The sequence below is a fragment of the Amblyomma americanum genome, chromosome 1 (assembly GCF_052857255.1).
Source record: "Amblyomma americanum isolate KBUSLIRL-KWMA chromosome 1, ASM5285725v1, whole genome shotgun sequence".
Lineage (NCBI taxonomy): Eukaryota > Metazoa > Arthropoda > Arachnida > Ixodida > Ixodidae > Amblyomma > Amblyomma americanum.
The window spans coordinates 221,943,278-221,961,090 of NC_135497.1; the positions used below are offsets into that span (position 1 = coordinate 221,943,278).

The 17,813-nt window shown below is 44.9% G+C and overlaps 3 non-coding genes across 3 annotated transcripts; all 3 read left to right on the plus strand.

Annotated features, from left to right (window-relative positions):
* The first annotated feature begins 4,337 nt into the window (after positions 1–4,337).
* TRNAE-UUC (transfer RNA glutamic acid (anticodon UUC)) lies at positions 4,338–4,409 on the plus strand. The gene has a single exon. It is a non-coding gene; the product is annotated as a tRNA-Glu (tRNA).
* An 8,724-nt stretch (positions 4,410–13,133) lies between these two features.
* Positions 13,134–13,205, plus strand: TRNAE-CUC (transfer RNA glutamic acid (anticodon CUC)). The gene has a single exon. It is a non-coding gene; the product is annotated as a tRNA-Glu (tRNA).
* A 159-nt stretch (positions 13,206–13,364) lies between these two features.
* On the plus strand, positions 13,365–13,436 carry TRNAE-CUC (transfer RNA glutamic acid (anticodon CUC)). Its single transcript has one exon. It is a non-coding gene; the product is annotated as a tRNA-Glu (tRNA).
* The last annotated feature ends 4,377 nt before the right edge of the window (positions 13,437–17,813 follow it).

Below are 17,813 nucleotides of genomic sequence, written 5' to 3' on the forward strand. Positions count from 1 at the left end.
ATCTAGCTTGGCATCATGTGCTGGAGTGGGTGCTTGTTGGGCCATGTTCAGAAGAGAAAACCTACGAACATGAGATTTATGCTTATGTTTATGTGGTTTACCGTCCCAAAGCAACTCAGGCTATGAGGAACGCCGTAGTGAAGGGCTCCGAATAATTTCCATCACCTGGGGCTACTTAACATGCACTGACATCGCACAGTACGCAGATCCTTATAATTTTACCTCCATCAGATTTATGATAGCATCACCAAATCGTATAAGAGCAGCCCAGCGTGTTCAAGCAAAGGAACCACCACACAAAACCGAAGCAAACGCGGGTTCCAAAAGAAAATAACAAATAATTTTCAGAGAAATACCAGCGCCTATGCAAACTCGGCTTTCATCTGCGCAGGTTTTTTACTTAAGGGTTGGGTGATGGTCTCATGATTACTCTAAAATTTGCACTCTATTTTTGTGTCCTTAAGCCTTGAGAGAAAAGTATCTTGATGTGATCGGTGGCTGGGAGGGATGAATTTGTTTGCTTTGGTCTCAAAAATATTCAAGTGGCAGTACGGTGCGGTATCTTTACGTCTTTCTACCTCTGCTGTGTTTTTTCGCTCTGGTTTTTTCGAACTCTTGATGTGCGCTCCTCCTGTCCGAGAGATCAGCTGCTTAAGCCCCGCGCAAATTATTCACGGCATGCAGCTGTCGTGGTAATCACCGCGCCTGTTTTAGCGCTTTCGGTAGGCATTCTCTTTAATACAGGCGAAACTAAGAAATTGGAAGGTTCTTTGGTGAGCAGACAAGAACCCAGCAGCTAGCACGAGGCTGTTCGAATCTATGCCGGTAACATTGTCGTGACCGTATACCTTCGCAATCCGTGGCATGACCACCAGTCCAGCTTGTTTAACACGTAGACAGCAGAGCCGGCAAAAAACAAAAACAGCCGCTCTTTTTCGCTCATGAACTTACCTGAAAACTCAAAATTTTACGTTTATTTCATTTTGCTGTGGCTTTATCTCTGCATTTGAGCAGAGTGGTCGTCATGCCAAAGACAGGACAGATTCAATTTCTAAGAACAGCGCGAAAAGGACGGTACAACTTAGAAAGAACACATAATGAAGGGACAGGCGCTGACAGGGCAGCATTCACAGTCTTCGCAGTGCACGCCAACGTCCTCCAGGCACATGCTTGACATTATACTGGTGTTTTTTAAGGGGATGCTGAGGAGGAACTGAAGTCGGCTTGTGCTGATAGATTACCACATTCTAACGGCAGAGTAAAACCTTTCTCTAAAAACATAATTCTTATAAGCTGGAAAGCGCAAAAACAAGACAAAATACAAGCACTGACTACAGTGACCAATCTCACAAGCAATGCGCAATTATAGCAATGTTTTTTTTTGTGCTTCCGGATATCTAAGGCTGTCGCAGCGCTATTCACTTCCAGTCTTCGATCACTGAGTGGTTTCATCACTGGATTCGACGAAAATTTATCTGGTCAGGCACACAAGTCAATTTTTTTTCCAGTCGCTGACCAAGTCGCACAATGATGAAAGATGTTCCGGAACACGTACGGGTTCCCTGCTCACAATGAGGCGGACAAAGCAAGTAGGCGCATTTTAGGCGGAAATTTTGTGACGTAATGACTGGTAATAGATTATCGGTATGCTTCCTGCAGTGCGGTTCATGGTCCCGGTTGTCGATTGGATGAACGATGATTCAAGGAGAAGCTGCGTTGTCAGGTTCCGTTCTTTGGCTAAATATGTAGAGAGCGTCTCCTATATAAGCGACGTGTTTAAAAACCAAAATGAGCCACCAGAGTGGCTTTCAGTAATAGACGACCTTGTACCGCTAAAACTCATTTGATCGTCTGGCGTGAGCGAAGCAGATTTCCGCTCGCGCTTTTTACTTGTCAAGTGATGTGGACGCAGTACATATGTATGGGTGTTTTGTTACGTTCAAAGAAGGTAATAAAACAAAAATTGGACAAGACACTTAAGCTCCGCCTTAAGGCTATGACGCCATAGTGTTGTAGGTAAGACTTTCCATTCTGAACAGTTTGACACCTTTGAACTATTTTTCTTTTTTTCCAAGTTGTTCCCATTAACTAATTGATCTGGTCTGTGTCATTGATGACTTAAAGAAAATTAAACAAACTATAGAAGTAATGGAAGAAGAGCGTTATCGCGGTGCGCTGGTGCTTGCGAAAGCTAAAGAGGCGGTTTTCGGTGAAGAACCAACAAAACGAGCCTTGCTCATGGAAAAAACCCGGGCTGAGCGCAATCGGGTTGATAAGATTGAATGGGGAGGTGTCATAGCAGGCCGATTTCATTCGCGAACGTGGACTACAAATTATTTATGAAGGTCTTAGCAAGGCGGTTACAAAGGGTAATGAATATGATAGTAGGTGCTCATCACACGTGTGACATCAAAGCCCGTTCTATTATGTCTAATATTCTTCAAGCAAGATGTGTGCTTGAGTGTTTTAATATTACAGACCGTCGTGTTGCTATTCTTCAGTTAGACCTGGAAAAGGCATTTGACTGCGTGGCACATGAACTTTTGTTTTTAATTTTGGATCAGGTGAACGTTTGATTGGCCATCAGGGAGGGAGTGGCAATGGCGGACTGCAACTGCGCAACTAGACTAATAATAAATAAGAGTTTGGTGTGCCAGGGCTGCTCCCTCCGCCCTCTTTTGTTTGGTGTATACATAGAAGCCCTGTGTGTGAGCATAATACAGATTGACGGTATTCATAGTTTTAGGTTACAAGCGACAGAAAATAAGTTGCTCGCTTATGCGATCGACGTAGCCGTTTTCGTGGTTGATGAGAGCATAAAAAAGGCCATCGATTGTGTTCGGCAATTTAGGCAATCGACAGGAAGACGGGTATATTTTGAAAAATATGTTTGCTGCTGGTATGGTGAATGGCCAGCGACTCTAGTTAACTTTGATAATGAGTCCTTGGTGACGACCTCGATGAAGTGTTAGGGGTCCCACTGGAGTGTTATCAAGACAGAGACCCGTATTGGAAAAGCCCGTTGGAAGACACACGTGCAAAAGCTGACAGATGGAGAGGGACTCAGTTATCGAGTTTCGCGAGGGCTACAGTGTGCAACTTATTCTTCATCAGCAAGCTGTGCTACGTGATGCAGGTACTGCACTGTTCACGAACCAACGTGCAGAAACTGTAGCGCATTTTTTCATTGTCTGGGCCTCGACCTGGGAACGATGCAGAGGCAGAAGTTTGTTTAGAAGTGTAATAGATGGAGGCCTAGACCTGAGCCATCTGTTCTTGCGCCAAATCATGAGAAGGTTTTATTTTTTCGTGCCGTGAGTGATCTTTTCTTGCGTACAATCTGGCAAGTAAGGCTGGGTCGTGCGTTACCAGAATCGATTGCGGGAACAGGTAACATTCAAGGCCGGATTTATGGATACAGCAGAGAACTGGTAATGAGTGTTAGATTTTTAGCTGCTCGTTTTTCGCTGCAGTACCTCTCTACTGTAAAAATGAAAACACTCTATCGGGATTTACGTGATGTTGTTCTGCCTGAACCATTGTACAGGGCCATGTACCGTGGAGGCCAGGGCCGTAATGTGTAGAAGCGGGTGAAGAAAATACAGGTACCACCGGGCGCTAAATCTTTGTTTTTTAAGTTACACATAGAAACACTGGCCGTGAAAGCATCTATAGAAAAAAAGAGAATGTTTCTGCCTTGGGGCTCAGACTGTTCGATTTGCAAGAAGCCAGAGACAATCAATCATGTATTCACTGCTGGGAAGGCGTCTAACACTGGGATGTCTTGCAAAGAACGCTCAAGAAAGACTTGCTTGTAGACACATATAGAATACGATATCTCCCTCTACAAAACGACGAGGGCGTACCAATTATGACGCAATCCTGCTTTTGGGTCTCCACGCTATTTGGCGCCCGCGAATGGTTCAATACTACTGTGAACCGGATGCGAGGCATGCCCGAATTAACTTTCGTGAGAGTGTGCACTCGTTTATTGAAATACAAGAAACGGCCGATCAAGCTCCTGAATGGCTCTCGAGGGTAGAGCCCTTGGTGTCCCTGAGGGACTTTTAACATGACGAAGCCAGCAGCCGCGGCTGTTTGAGTGTCAGATTCCCTCTGAAAGATGTATCATGTAATTTTTTTTGTATACTCTGTCGAAGCCCGGCAATAAAAAGAACAGAGTTCGCATGTTGTAATGGTTAGCACTCTGGACTCTAAATCCAGCGATCTGAGTTCAAATGTCGATGAGACCTGCGCTTTTTTCCTTTTTTTTTCTTTTTCTCACTTAAACTGCCTTGGACATTTCTTGAGCACCCGCTTGCATCGCTTCCCCTCGTTCCGGCATGGTTTAGTGGCTAGAATACCTGGCTTTCACCTAGGCGGTCTGGGTTCGATTCCCGGCGTCGGAAGGTGAGGTCTCATGGTGTAATGAATGATTCAGCTTCCGGCCACGCTTGTGAACGGGCGTATAATGCCGGGCTCCATAGGAGCGGCTTCGGCGGCCATGTCTCGCCGCGGTAACAGGACTGCGGAAAAGGAAAGTGAATAGCAGGTTTTTACCAAGCTTGCCTACAGGGCGTTTTGTTTTAAATAAAGTTTTTCTTTTGCATGCTGATGTCGCGGCCCGACCATCCCGTGTGGAAGATTTCCGCGACGCGTTGGCGGATCATTCGATGCTCCCGGACGTTCTCGCCCTGAAGGCGTACAGCATGAGTCACGTCTGGGCCATCACTTTAAAGGATGCCGAGGCGGTAAAGCGGATTACAGGCATCGGCGAGCTACTTGTGAAAAAGCGTCGCTGCCTGGCAACTGACCCGGCGAATAAGGACGTGCGCCTGAAGCTGCACCGGAATCTACACAGTGTGCCCGACGAAGAGGTGCGAGCAGCATTCGCACCGTATGGAAAAGTTTCGGAAACTGCACGGGAGCGCTGGCGGGCACATGGCATGGCAGAAAAGGGCTAAAAATGAAAGCCGGCGTGAAACTCGACGACCTGCCACACCACCTGAACGTCGGCGGTGAGTTGGCCCTTGTCGTCGTTCCTGGCAGGCCTCCCTTGTGCCTCCGCTGTCGGCGTACCGGCCACATCCGTAAAGAGTGCCGGGTTCCACGTAGTGGAGTTTGTCGACGGTTCGGCCACGAAGATGGCCAGTGTGCACTCACTTACGCGAGCATTGCTGGACCTGGAGGAAGTGAGGACTCATCTGAGCTTCTAATGGACGAGGCGGATGCGGAGGAACCAGCTGGTTCTGCAGGGCTGAAAGTGAAACAGGATGCGCCTTCCTTGACGATTCTAACGAAGCAGAAAGTTACGGCGGCCAGCGATGATAAGGCTGGTGAGAAAGTCGTTGATGCTTCCTCCGAAGACGATCATGATTCACACGAAGAAACGACGAAATTTGCTTCGAAACACCTGAAGGCGGGGAGTCTCCGAGGACTGACGCCATGGACGCCAGCTAGGAAACGGCGGCCTCAATGGCTGGGAAACGCCCACATGAAGGGAGCGTCGGTAAAAGCAGCAGTCTGGCGATGGCAGCGATGAGCCGCCGCCGAAAACACCTGGGATAAGACATTCAATGTTAAAACCGCGGCCGAATTTATCGGTTGAAACACAGCAGGCGGGGGAACCGCATGCGTAGTTGTGTGGTACTCTGGAAGATCTGTGTGTCGGTTTTCAGCTGACTAACGTCAAGCGACCTTAACATCCAAGCTGGGAATGTGCGCGAAATGGGTTGCAGTGGCTGAACATGCTTGCGAATGTATCCCCGCTGTTCGCTGGGAGGATGTGTGTGCTCCGGATCTTAAAACGTGCAAGGCTACGTCACTGTGAAGGTGGGCAAGTACGTCTACTGGTGGCGCTTTTAACGCATGGCGCATAAGCTAAAGACACCACTTCGCGTAGCTACTTTGAATGTCAGAGGGCTAGGAGCTAGAAGGCGACAATGCCAGCTTAATTGGCTCCTTTTGGATAACAATATAGATATAGTAGCTTTGCAAGAGCCAAAGATAGACTCAAGGGCATACGAACGCATGGTGTCTTCTTTTCAAAAATACTTTGATGTGTGTTTATGTCATTCCGTTGGTGCATCGGGTGGATGCTTGCTACTTATTCGTAATTCGTTAGGAATAAGCGTCTAGTCAGCGTTCGCCTGTGAAAGCGGTCGTCTTTTGGTAACTAATTTCACTTCCTCGAATATATGTTGGCGTGTTGTATGTTTGTATGCTCTTAAATTATAAAGCGAGCGTCAATTGGTTTTTAAGGCTCTTGAGCCATGGTTGCAGAGCGACAAGATTTTGCTTGTACTCGGTGACAACTGTGTGTGCACAGCTGTCGACATAGTGAAACGCAGATCGCGAAGAGACAAAAGCTCCAAACTCCTGAAGACATTAGTGCATGATTACAGTCTTGAGGATGTTGACAGCGTGTTCTCCACTGGAAACCAGCCAGAATTCACGCACTTTCAGCGGGATAGTCACGCTAGACTCGACAGGATATACGTAGCAGTCGATCATGTGCCCCTCTGCTCTGCGTAAACTGTGAAACCCGTCTCTTTCAGTGACCACTGCCTTGTGAGTGCGACTTTTGGGATGAAGAAAAAAATATCTAGCTTCAACTGGCATCTATGGAAACTGAACGCAAAAATTCTTGACAATGAGGAGTTTCTTTCGAAAGTTACAACCGACATTAAAAAGTGGCTTGCTGCGTACCCAACCAGTTTTACAGCTGACTGGGATGGCTTCAAAGAATGGGTGAAGATAAAAGCAATAGCAAAAAGTACTTTGATTCGTTACAAAGGGAAAGAAAAACGAAAGAGAACTGAATGCACAACTTGAGTGTTTACTGAGCATGGAAAGTATTGAGCCGGGAACCTTTGCTACAGAAATACAGGACTTGAAAAGTCAGCTCGAAAAATAGATACCGTCAGGTACAGAGCGGCCGTTATACGGTCAAGGTCTGAAAAATTGTGGGCCGTCGAAGCGCCGACAAAGAGAGTGCTATCAGACGAAAAAATATACGCTTGCCAGAAAGAAATTCGAAGCATCAGATATGAAGGCCGCATCGCCGAAGATGCCAACGAAATTCAACGCGCTGTAGAAGACCACTTCAAACAGCTGCTTAGCAATAAGCTTGAGACTGTAGACGGCTTTCAGCGGGGTTTTTTAAAATCTGGTGAAAAGACTAGATGACGAAACTAAAGAGCGTCTAGAATTGCATATTTCTTTGCAAGAGATAGAAAACGCAATTGAGGACCTACCATCTGGGAAAGCACCTGGGCCGGACGGACTAAATGCTGTTTTCATTCTTTCAAACGTTCAAACAACATGTGGCCCAGTTTGTGCTCCATGTGGTTACGGAAGCCTATGAACGAAAAAAAGTCCCGTTGTCCTTCTCTAGCTCCCACATAGTTTTAATCCTCAAGACTGATGACCCAGAGAAACGAATGCTGGTTGGGTTATATCGACCGACCGATCTCACCAACGTGGACTATAAACTGTACATGAAGATGTTAGCAAAAAGAATGCAGACCGTAATCACCAAAATGGTTGGGCCTCGTCACACATGTGGCATCAAATGTCGCAGTATCGCCACAAATACGCAACTTGCAAGAACCATATTAGAATGTGTTGACGTGGTTGATGGTTAGATAGCTATGATACAGTTAGACTTGGCGAAGGCCTTTGACCGGGTTTCCCATGAAATTCTTTTTGCTTTCCTCGGTCACTTTAACCTTGGTAGTGTGATGTAGGAGGGTGTTAAAATGTCTTACAGGAGCCGCAAGACGTGAATTATAGTTAATGGAGATCTCACTGATAGCATCGCAGTACGTTCACCGGTTAGGCACGGCTGCCCGCTTTCACCCCTGCTTTTTGCAATTTATTTAGAACCACTTTGCTTATCAATTATAAACAACGACCACATCACGGGTTACAAGCTGCAGTCAGCACATATTAAAAAGCTGTCGTATGCTCATGATATACCAGTGTTTTGCTCAAATAGGGAGAGCATCTGTGAAGTGATGAGTGTCGTGCAAAAATTCTGTGATCAAACAGGATGTAAGATAAATTGGGAAAAGAGCTCTGGGTTTTGGAACGGTGAATAATACGCTGCAGCAGAATTATTCTTTTTTTATTTGATACTGTAAGTCCCATCAGGGACTGTAACAGGAAGGGCACTGAATGGTACAGTTGTAGTGCACATGTTGGTAAGTAAGCAATTTGAACAATAACATATGGCAAAAATAGTTACAAAATCGGTTAGAGAATTCAAGTTGAGGAACAAATAATAGGCGGAAAACATGATGACAAGCATACCAAAAAAGGAAGTCGGCTGCAGTTAGCGTTGTATTTTCAATCTAGGCACAAACAAAACGGTAAAACTAACAGGGCAGAAAAGTGTGGAAATGAGAATAACTACTGGGAAACAAACAGGTGATCTATAACCAGGGCACTGAACGCATCTAATGAGGAGCTGTTAGTAATATCTATGTTTAGATTGTTTCATTCTCGTGTAGCTCGAGGAAAAATGAGTATTTTAATATGTCAGTACGGAATGGAAACTAGTTTAATTTGTGTGTGAGATTGTAGCGGGTCGATCTAGTTTTTGTGGTCGTTATGTATTTTGTAGCGGCACTTTTAGTTGGTTGTGTATTATCTGATGCATAATTTTAAGTCTTGCGAATTTTGCTCTGTTCTCCAGGGTTCGGAGTTCTGCACGTTTTAGTTATTGTGTTGGTGAGTCTGTAAGGGAGTGTTTATTATATACACATCTTAGGGCCTTTCTCTGCGCCCTTCAAGTTTTTTAATGAGCTTGTTAGTAAAGAGAAACCAAACGGTGTTCCCGTATTCTTGAATTGGTCTGACAATAGTTTTATATGCAAGTAATTTTGTTTCAGAGGGTGCTAGTTTAAGGCGTCTGTTAGTGAAGAAGACTTGTTTTAGTGCATTAGATGTTATGATATTAATGTGCGAATCCCATCTGAAAACAGAGGTTAGTGTCACACCAAAATTCAAGCACAAATGCAAGATGAATACTATTAAGCGTGTACTGAAAAGCTGATGTTTGTTTTTTCCTAGTGATAGATAAAAGAACAGATTTTTTTAAATTGATGTCCATCTGCCAGTCCTGACACCACCGGTACACTGCTGTTAAGGCGTTATTTAACACTATATGATCATCAAAAGAGTTAATTTCCTTGCAAAGGACGCAGTCATCTGAGAAAAGTTTAATATTCTGTGAAACACAAGCCGGTAGGTCATTTATAAATATTAGGAATAGTACTGGTGCTAGGACACTTCCTTGGGGTACTCCTGATGTAACTTTAGTTGTCGCTGAATTCTCATCGTTAATTTCAACAAATTGCATGCGATTTCTAAGATAGTGTTTAATCCAGTTAAGAATAGGGCCAATTCCTAAAATAAGTTGAAGTATTGCAATAAGTTTAGTATACGACACACGGTCAAATGCTTTCGAGAAGTCTAAAAATATAAGGTCAATTTGTTTCTGGTTATTAATGCTCGTAGATATGTCATGTTTTAATTCGATTAGTTGAGTAATAGTAGAATGACCCTTACGAAAGCCGTGTTGACACGGGGTTGAAATGTCATTTACTTGAAGATAAGCGTTTATGTGTTTTAATACAATATGTTCTAATAACTTGCCTACTGTGCTCGTTAGTGATATAGGTCTGAAGTTCGAAGGGTCGGATTTATTTCCTGATTTGTGTATCGGTGTTATCTTGGCGGCTTTCCAATCCCTGGGGAGGGTGCAAGTGGATAATGATTTGGTTCAAAGTAGTACCAGGAATTTAGGTATCCACTCGGCATATCAATGTAGGAAAATGTTAGAGATGTTATCAGGCCCTGGTGCTTTCTTAGTGTCCAGATTTAGTAAAAGGTTTGACACTCCGGGTTCAGTTACCGTTAGTGGTTCGATTGTCACGCCTGCGCTAGAGTTCATTCCTGGTAGCTCTCCGTTATCCGTTGTGAAGATGAAGCAGAGGTAGTTATTTAATGTAGTTGCTGCATTGCTGTTATCCTCCGTCTATGCCGTTCTTTCACCTTGTTTTTTTAATGTTCATATAACGCCAGAAGTTTTGGGGAGAATTTTTTTTAGAAATTTAGGAAGTGTTTGTGTAAAATAATGTCTTGGCCCTCTTCATTTTTTATTTCAAATCATCAACAGCGGAAATGAGTTTTAGAACTGTTCGTTGTGACGGATGGTCTTTCTGTCTCTGAGTCGTCGAACATTTCTTTTCGCGTGGATTACGGATCGAGTTATCTAGGGGTTATGTTTGTGGGTCCTTTTAGTGTTCAATGGTACGTAGTTAGTGACACAGTATGACACAACTGTTTTAAATTTATGCCATAGGGATTCGATGTTGGTGTTTGCATCGTGTGCAAGTTGATGGAAGGATGAGAGTTCGAGTGATAGTGTATCCATGATGCCTGTATCAACGGCTCTGCTGCAATCTTTATACATTATTGTTGATCGTGAAGAAGGTAGAGAACCATTATATGGGACAGCGAAATAGACCAGTTTGTGGTCTGACAGTCCGGCTGACACATCGGATTTTGCCTCATGGATAGCAAATGATTACTAAGAAATACTAGGTCTAAAATCTTCGAGCAAGATCCTTGTACCCGCGTAGGCTCGTTTATTATCTGGGTTAGATCGAAAGAAAGCATGACATCAAAAATAACATCAGCGCAAGGTGATCGATGATGTAGTGTGTGCCAGTTAATGTCAGGTAGATTGAAGTCGCCCAGTAATACCACCTTGTTTCCCTTCACATGCTGCTGCATATACGCGTACAAAGATTGCATTGTAATCAGATCGGAAGAAGGACAGCAATAGATGCATCCCTAAGTAATGGTAGTATCTATAAGGCAAAGTTTACAAAAAACTGCTTCAACTCCTTCAACGTCCGGCAAGGTAATGAACGGTATTTTTTTTAACAGAGCAACGCCTCCGCCTCGTGTTGACCGATCTTTGCGAATAATGGCATAGTTTGGGGGAGTTATTTCAAAGTCTTTGACGTCTTTGGTTAGCCAAGTTTCTGTTATGGCGATGAATTCTGGCTCAAAATTTAATATTATCGATTCGAGGGGATCAAGCTTGCTAATTATACTTCGAGCGTTAACATTAACGAAGGTTACTTTGGACACTGGGGGCGGCGTAGACGCAGGTTGCGCGTATCGGTGTCCTGGTTTTTTGGTTCATTAAAAGCGGATACTATGGGAGACACAGCATTTTTTCTTCATCCCAAAAATAAAGGCGACTGTTGATCTTTAGTTTGTCATAAACCAAAGCCACTTTATCACCAGAGTCCTTCTTTGGTTTCTCATATTCCCATAGCCTCTGCCTAATGTCTCGAATACGGGTTGAAAAATCTTCGCTGACGACGTAGTCGCTCCCCTTCTGTTTCTGACAGCTTCGCAAAACTTTTGTTTTCTCTTTGAAATCTAACAGCTTTAAAATTATTGGCCTTGTTTTGTTTTCCTCCGGTTTGCCTTGTCTATGGATCCGTTCGATTGAGACCTCATCTAACTTTAAAGTATCCTTAATGACCTTTTCGTTCACTGTTTGTTCCAGGGATTCGGAGTTTTCTTCATCTTCTGGCATACCATACACGATGAGGTTAGATCTTCCGGACCGATTTTCTAAGTCATCTATTCTTAACTCCAGGGATGACAATTGTTTTTGTAGGCTAGCGACTTGTTTAGTGCAGGCCGATACATTATTTTCAAGGCATGTTCTGTAGGCTGCGATGGTCCACCTTGCCAACACGGTACCTAGGCGTGCCGTTAGATTGCTATCGGGATCCCAGTCTGCACTGGATAGAAGAAACTTCCAGAGCAAAAGAGAAAGCCGATGCGTGGCAAGGAAGACAACTATTAATGTTTTCTCGTGCTTCTCTTTTGCAATGTTTTTCTGATTTCAAAGCTGTGGTACCTTATGAATGTACTGTGTGCATCGCGGACAGCTATTCAAAAAATACACCGCGTTATTGCTGTTTTAGTTTGGGCATCGACATGGGAGAAAACCAGCCGAACGAATTTGTTCCGTACTGTCAAAAGTGGAGGGCTTGGTCTGGCAAACTTGTTTTGCGTCAAGTTGTTTCGCGATTTATTTTCCTCCGTGATCAAAGTGATGTCGTTCTAAGAACGATTATGCAAGTACGCTTGCAGCGGCTACTGCCTGGAAGAATAGTGTCATGTGAAAACATGAAAGGTGCTGTGATTGGCTACTTGCGCGAGGTTGTTCTGTCGTGCAAGATGTTTTATGTACGTTTCTTCCCAGAGTACCTATGCAATGTCACGAAGAAAAAATTGAGCAAAGACCTGGTTAATGTGACGCCGCCGGTACCTTTGTACCGGTCACTTTACCGTGGAGGCCCTGGGCAAGATGTTTTAAAGCGAGTTAATAGGATGCCCGTTAGGTGAGGAGTTTAAAAACATTCTTTTTCAAACTCCATACTAATACGCTCCCTGTTAAAACATGGCAGAATGATTAAGGGATCTCCGTGCAATGGACGACAAATTGTTTGTTGTGTAAAAAACCTGAAACGATGGAGCACGTTTTCCTAAAGTGCTGGGACCCTATCTTTCTTTGGGATATCCTCCAAAGAACGATTAAAAAAGATCTTCCTTCACACCCTTACGGAATCCGATTCCTCCCAGTCGAAAATGAGGAAGTTCCCTATGATTTGATTATGCTTCTCGGCCTCCACGGTCTGTGGAAAACGCGAATGCAGGTGCGACACGCAGATGACAACATTCGCTCTGCACGTGAAAACTTAATTCAGAGTGCTGTTTATCTACGCGAAGCTTTCATGGTGCAGCCTGATTCACCAGAGTGGGTTTCTGTGTTTGATGATTTGGTTATTTTGAAAACATTATAATTCCTCTTCACCTACTCAAGTGTAGCTGAGGTGCTTTTATTAATTGTTACTTGTGTTTCTCAAGGCAATAAAAAAAAAGGCTCATGGTGTAATGGTTAGCACTCTGGACTCTGAATCCAGCTATCCAAGTTCAAATCTCGATGAGACCTGCTCTTTTTGTTTTCTTTTTCTCTTTTTCCCACTTAAACTGCCTTGGACGTTTCTTGTGCATGCGCTTGCACCGCTTCTCGTTCCGGCGTGGCCTAGTGGATACGATACCTGGCTCTCACCCAGGAGGCCCGGGTTTGATTCCCGGCGTCGGAAGGTGCGGTCTCATGGGGTAATGGTTAGCAGTGTGGACTCTGAATCCAGCGATCCGAGTTCAAATCTCGGCGAAACCTGATCTTTTTTTTCCTTTTTTCTCTTTTTCCCACTTAAACTGCCTTGGACGTTTCTTGTGCACCCGCTTGCACCGCTTCTCGTTCCGGCGTGGTCTAGCGGCTATGATACCTGGCTCTCACCCAGGAGGCCCGGGTTTGATTCCCGGCGTCGGAAGGTGTGGTCTCATGGTGTAGAATTCGACTTCCGGCCACCGAGTGTGACGGACGTGCGATCATGGGATCCGTTGAAGCGGCTGAAGCGGCCATGTCCGGCCGCAGAAACCAGGTGCCTGCTACTGATGAATATCAGGTGACTTTGCCTACTTTGCCAACCGGTCGTTTAGCTTTAAATACTGTTTTTCTGCACGCTGATACCCAGGCTCGCCCCTACCGAGTCGAAGATTTTCGAGATATGCTTGCGCGTCAGTCGATGCGCTCTGACGTTTTGGCGCTAGGGGCGTATCGAATGAGTCACGTTCCTGGGAACATGCAGGATTTTTAAGGAGGAAATTGCCAAGGAAAATATCTATGATAATTGTAGGGAAAGATCTCTGTTGTTTGAGGCCAGGACGGGTGTTTTGCGGACTAATACATACCTACCTACTAATACATAATACAGTACTTTGAGATAGACACGTTGTGCGTTGCATGCGGAGAAGAGGAGGAAACGGCTGAACACTTAATACTTTTCTGTAAAGGGCTTCACCCTAGAGTAGAATGCAGCGGGGCTGATTTATCCAATGTATTGGGGTTTAAGGAAAGTGAAGGGAAAGTATATTTTAAGCGGGTAGAAGTAACCAAGCGAAGGTTATCTGATTGGTGGCTAAAATCATGAGAAGAGTAAAATTTCATAAGACATGGCTGGGTGGCTTGAGCCACCGCCCGATTTAAAGGGTTCAGCCGTATCCATCCATCCATCCATCCATCCATCCATCCATCCATCCATCCATCCATCCATCCATCCATCCATCCATCCATCCATCCATCCATCCATCCATCCATCCATCCATCCATCCATCCATCCATCCATCCATCCATCCATCCATCCATCCATCCATCCATCCATCCATCCATCCATCCATCCATCCATCCATCCATCCATCCATCCATCCATCCATCCATCCATCCATCCATCCATCCATCCATCCATCCATCCATCCATCCATCCATCCATCCATCCATCCATCCATCCATCCATCCATCCATCCATCCATCCATCCATCCATCCATCCATCCATCCATCCATCCATCCATCCATCCATCCATCCATCCATCCATCCATCCATCCATCCATCCATCCATCCATCCATCCATCCATCCATCCATCCATCCATCCATCCATCCATCCATCCATCCATCCATCCATCCATCCATCCATCCATCCATCCATCCATCCATCCATCCATCCATCCATCCATCCATCCATCCATCCATCCATCCATCCATCCATCCATCCATCCATCCATCCATCCATCCATCCATCCATCCATCCATCCATCCATCCATCCATCCATCCATCCATCCATCCATCCATCCATCCATCCATCCATCCATCCATCCATCCATCCATCCATCCATCCATCCATCCATCCATCCATCCATCCATCCATCCATCCATCCATCCATCCATCCATCCATCCATCCATCCATCCATCCATCCATCCATCCATCCATCCATCCATCCATCCATCCATCCATCCATCCATCCATCCATCCATCCATCCATCCATCCATCCATCCATCCATCCATCCATCCATCCATCCATCCATCCATCCATCCATCCATCCATCCATCCATCCATCCATCCATCCATCCATCCATCGTATGGGCGGTGACCTTCAAGGATGCGGAAGCGACTAAAAATGATAAGCCTTGGCGAAGTGAAGGTGGTGGGCTCGGTAGCTGTGCCATGACACAGCCTCCTCATCCATTGATTTTCGCTATGCAGGTGCTCGAGCCTACCTTCGCATACGTCTTGCCAGCACTCTTCAACTTTTCGTGGGTCGTCCTACCAGAGCTGGAAATGCCATTCTACAATGGGAACAACCGAACCTTTGCTTTGGGCGCCTCGGAAGCGTCGATAAAAGCCGCGCCCCCTCACTGGATCCTCGACACCGGATGGAAAGCACAAGCGGCAGCGACAACATCGTTCCTGCCAGCGCATAAGAAGCACCGCTTCCCGCCCGCGCTTTGTGGGCTCGGTAGCTGTGCTATGACACAGCCTCCTCATCCACTGATTTTCGCTATGCAGGTCAGTAAACCATTTTGCCTTTTTGCAAAAAAAACTAGTAACTACTGTCTGCTACAGCTGCCGAGCCTGCAGTGTTGCATTTTTGTCGCTGATGAATGTTTTGGTGTCATAAAATCTCTCCTGCTCTTGTCGGGCGATATTGAGACGAATCCTGGTCCTGATAAATTGGACCGTATTCTTGCTAAGCTGGAGACATTGTCAACTGGTCATGACCAAATAATAACCGATGTACAGGACCTTAAGCGTCAGATGCGTTCTATTGACATAACAATTTCTGATTTGAGTAAGCGCGTAGCTGACCTAGAAAGTGTTTTCCAGGGTTTCCCTACTCTCAAAACCGATCTACAATCTGCCCAATCTGTCTCCGCTAAGACTGCTGCTCTTGTTACTAACCTTGAAGCTCGGTTAGATGACACCGAAAATAGGTCACGCCGTAACAATTTGATATTCTATGGCCTTTCGGATCCTAGTTCGCGCGAAACGCTCGTTGAATCGGAAGAATTAATAATCCACCATTGTCAGGACAAAATACAGATAACCTTGGACACAAGTCAAATTGAGCGTGCACATTGTTTGGGCCGCTATGAGGAAGGCCGTCGACGGCCGATTATAGTAAAATTTTTGTCCTCTAAAACAAAAGAAACTATCCTCTCAGAGGGACCCAAGTTGAAGGGCACCGATTTTAGCATCGGAGAAGACTTTTCCCTTCCTGTTCGAAAAGCACGCAAACACCTTGTCGCGTTTGCAAAAGCAGAAACCGGACCGTTCTCCCTGCGGTACAAGACACTTTTTCTCTGAAAAAAACGCTACACATTTGATGCTGCCACAGAAACGGTTACCGAAATAGCATAGCGCTTATCTCGTCACAAATCTAATATTTGCTATACCACCCCTCGAGAGAATATTTGTCTGTCGGTTATCTATACCAATATACGCAGCCTGCTTTCAAAGACCGATCTTCTGTCCAGTCTCATGTCTTCAATGGGCAGCAATGTGCTCGTTTTGACAGAGACATGGCTGACTGATAGTATAAGCGACGCTGAAGTTCTTTGCAACTTACCAAACTTTAATCTTTTTCGTGCTGATCGCACTAGCTCTCGGGGGGGGGGGGGGGGTGGCGTCCTTATTGCTACAAGCAATCAGTTACAGTGTTCCCACATCAACATCACATCAGACCTCGAAATACTATGGCTCCTTTGCCGAGCCACACCAGTATCTATATTAATTGGAGTTTGTTACAGACCCCCTCATAATAGTCCCGAATTCCCCCGTAAATTGCAGAACATTTTAAACGAACTTAAAACTAGGCACCCTAAGGCACACATCCTCCTTTTTGGAGATTTCAACTATCCTGGCATAAATTGGTCTACTCCTCGTCAACCTGTTTTTAGACAGGATGAATCCCGTGCATTTATGGATGTCTTCCTAAACTTTAACCTAGCGCAACTAGTAACACAGCCTACACGCATCGCACAGCCTACACGCAGCCTACAACATTCTTGACCTCATACTATCTAGCTACCCCGACAGCCTCAACGCTATCACTTACCTCCGTGAAATCAGCTACCATAAAGTTATTCATGCATGCTTTAACTTCTCTCCAGTGACAATAGAAACTTCCCAAAAAACAATTTCTCTTTACAACAAAGGAAACTATGAGGCCTTCAACGCGGAATTGGAGGCCTTTTTTCCATCTTATCAGGAATCATTTGACGAACAAGACATCCACACAAACTGGTCAATGTTTAAGCACAAAATGAATGAATTGACTAACAAATATATCCCCAAATGCAGCTTCCGCGCTAACCACCACAAACCATGGTTCACCAAGACTCTTGGAAGATTAGAAAATAAAAAGAAACGCCTCTTCAGAAGTGCCAAACTGAGCAGAGCAGACTGCGCATGGGAAAAATATTACGGTGCTGAAAAGGCGTATTTGGTCGCACTAAAAAACGCCAAACGTTCCTTTTATCATATCGACTTGCCAAATATACTTACAAATAACCCGACTAAATTCTGGCAGCTTTTAAATCCCCAATCTTCGCGCGTTGTTACCCTGACTGACTATTCTGGACGTGTTATTTCGGACTTTGAGTGCGCTAACATATTTAATTCTGCCTTCGCATCTGTATTCACTAATGAACAAGAACCACCACCCCTTATGACAACCAATGACCCCACAACTGCAATGCCAACCGTTACGTTCGCAGAAACCGGCATATCCCTTCTAATAGATAAATTAAAATTTTCTTCATCCACCGGCATTGATGGAATTAACACAAAAGTCCTAAAGAACACTC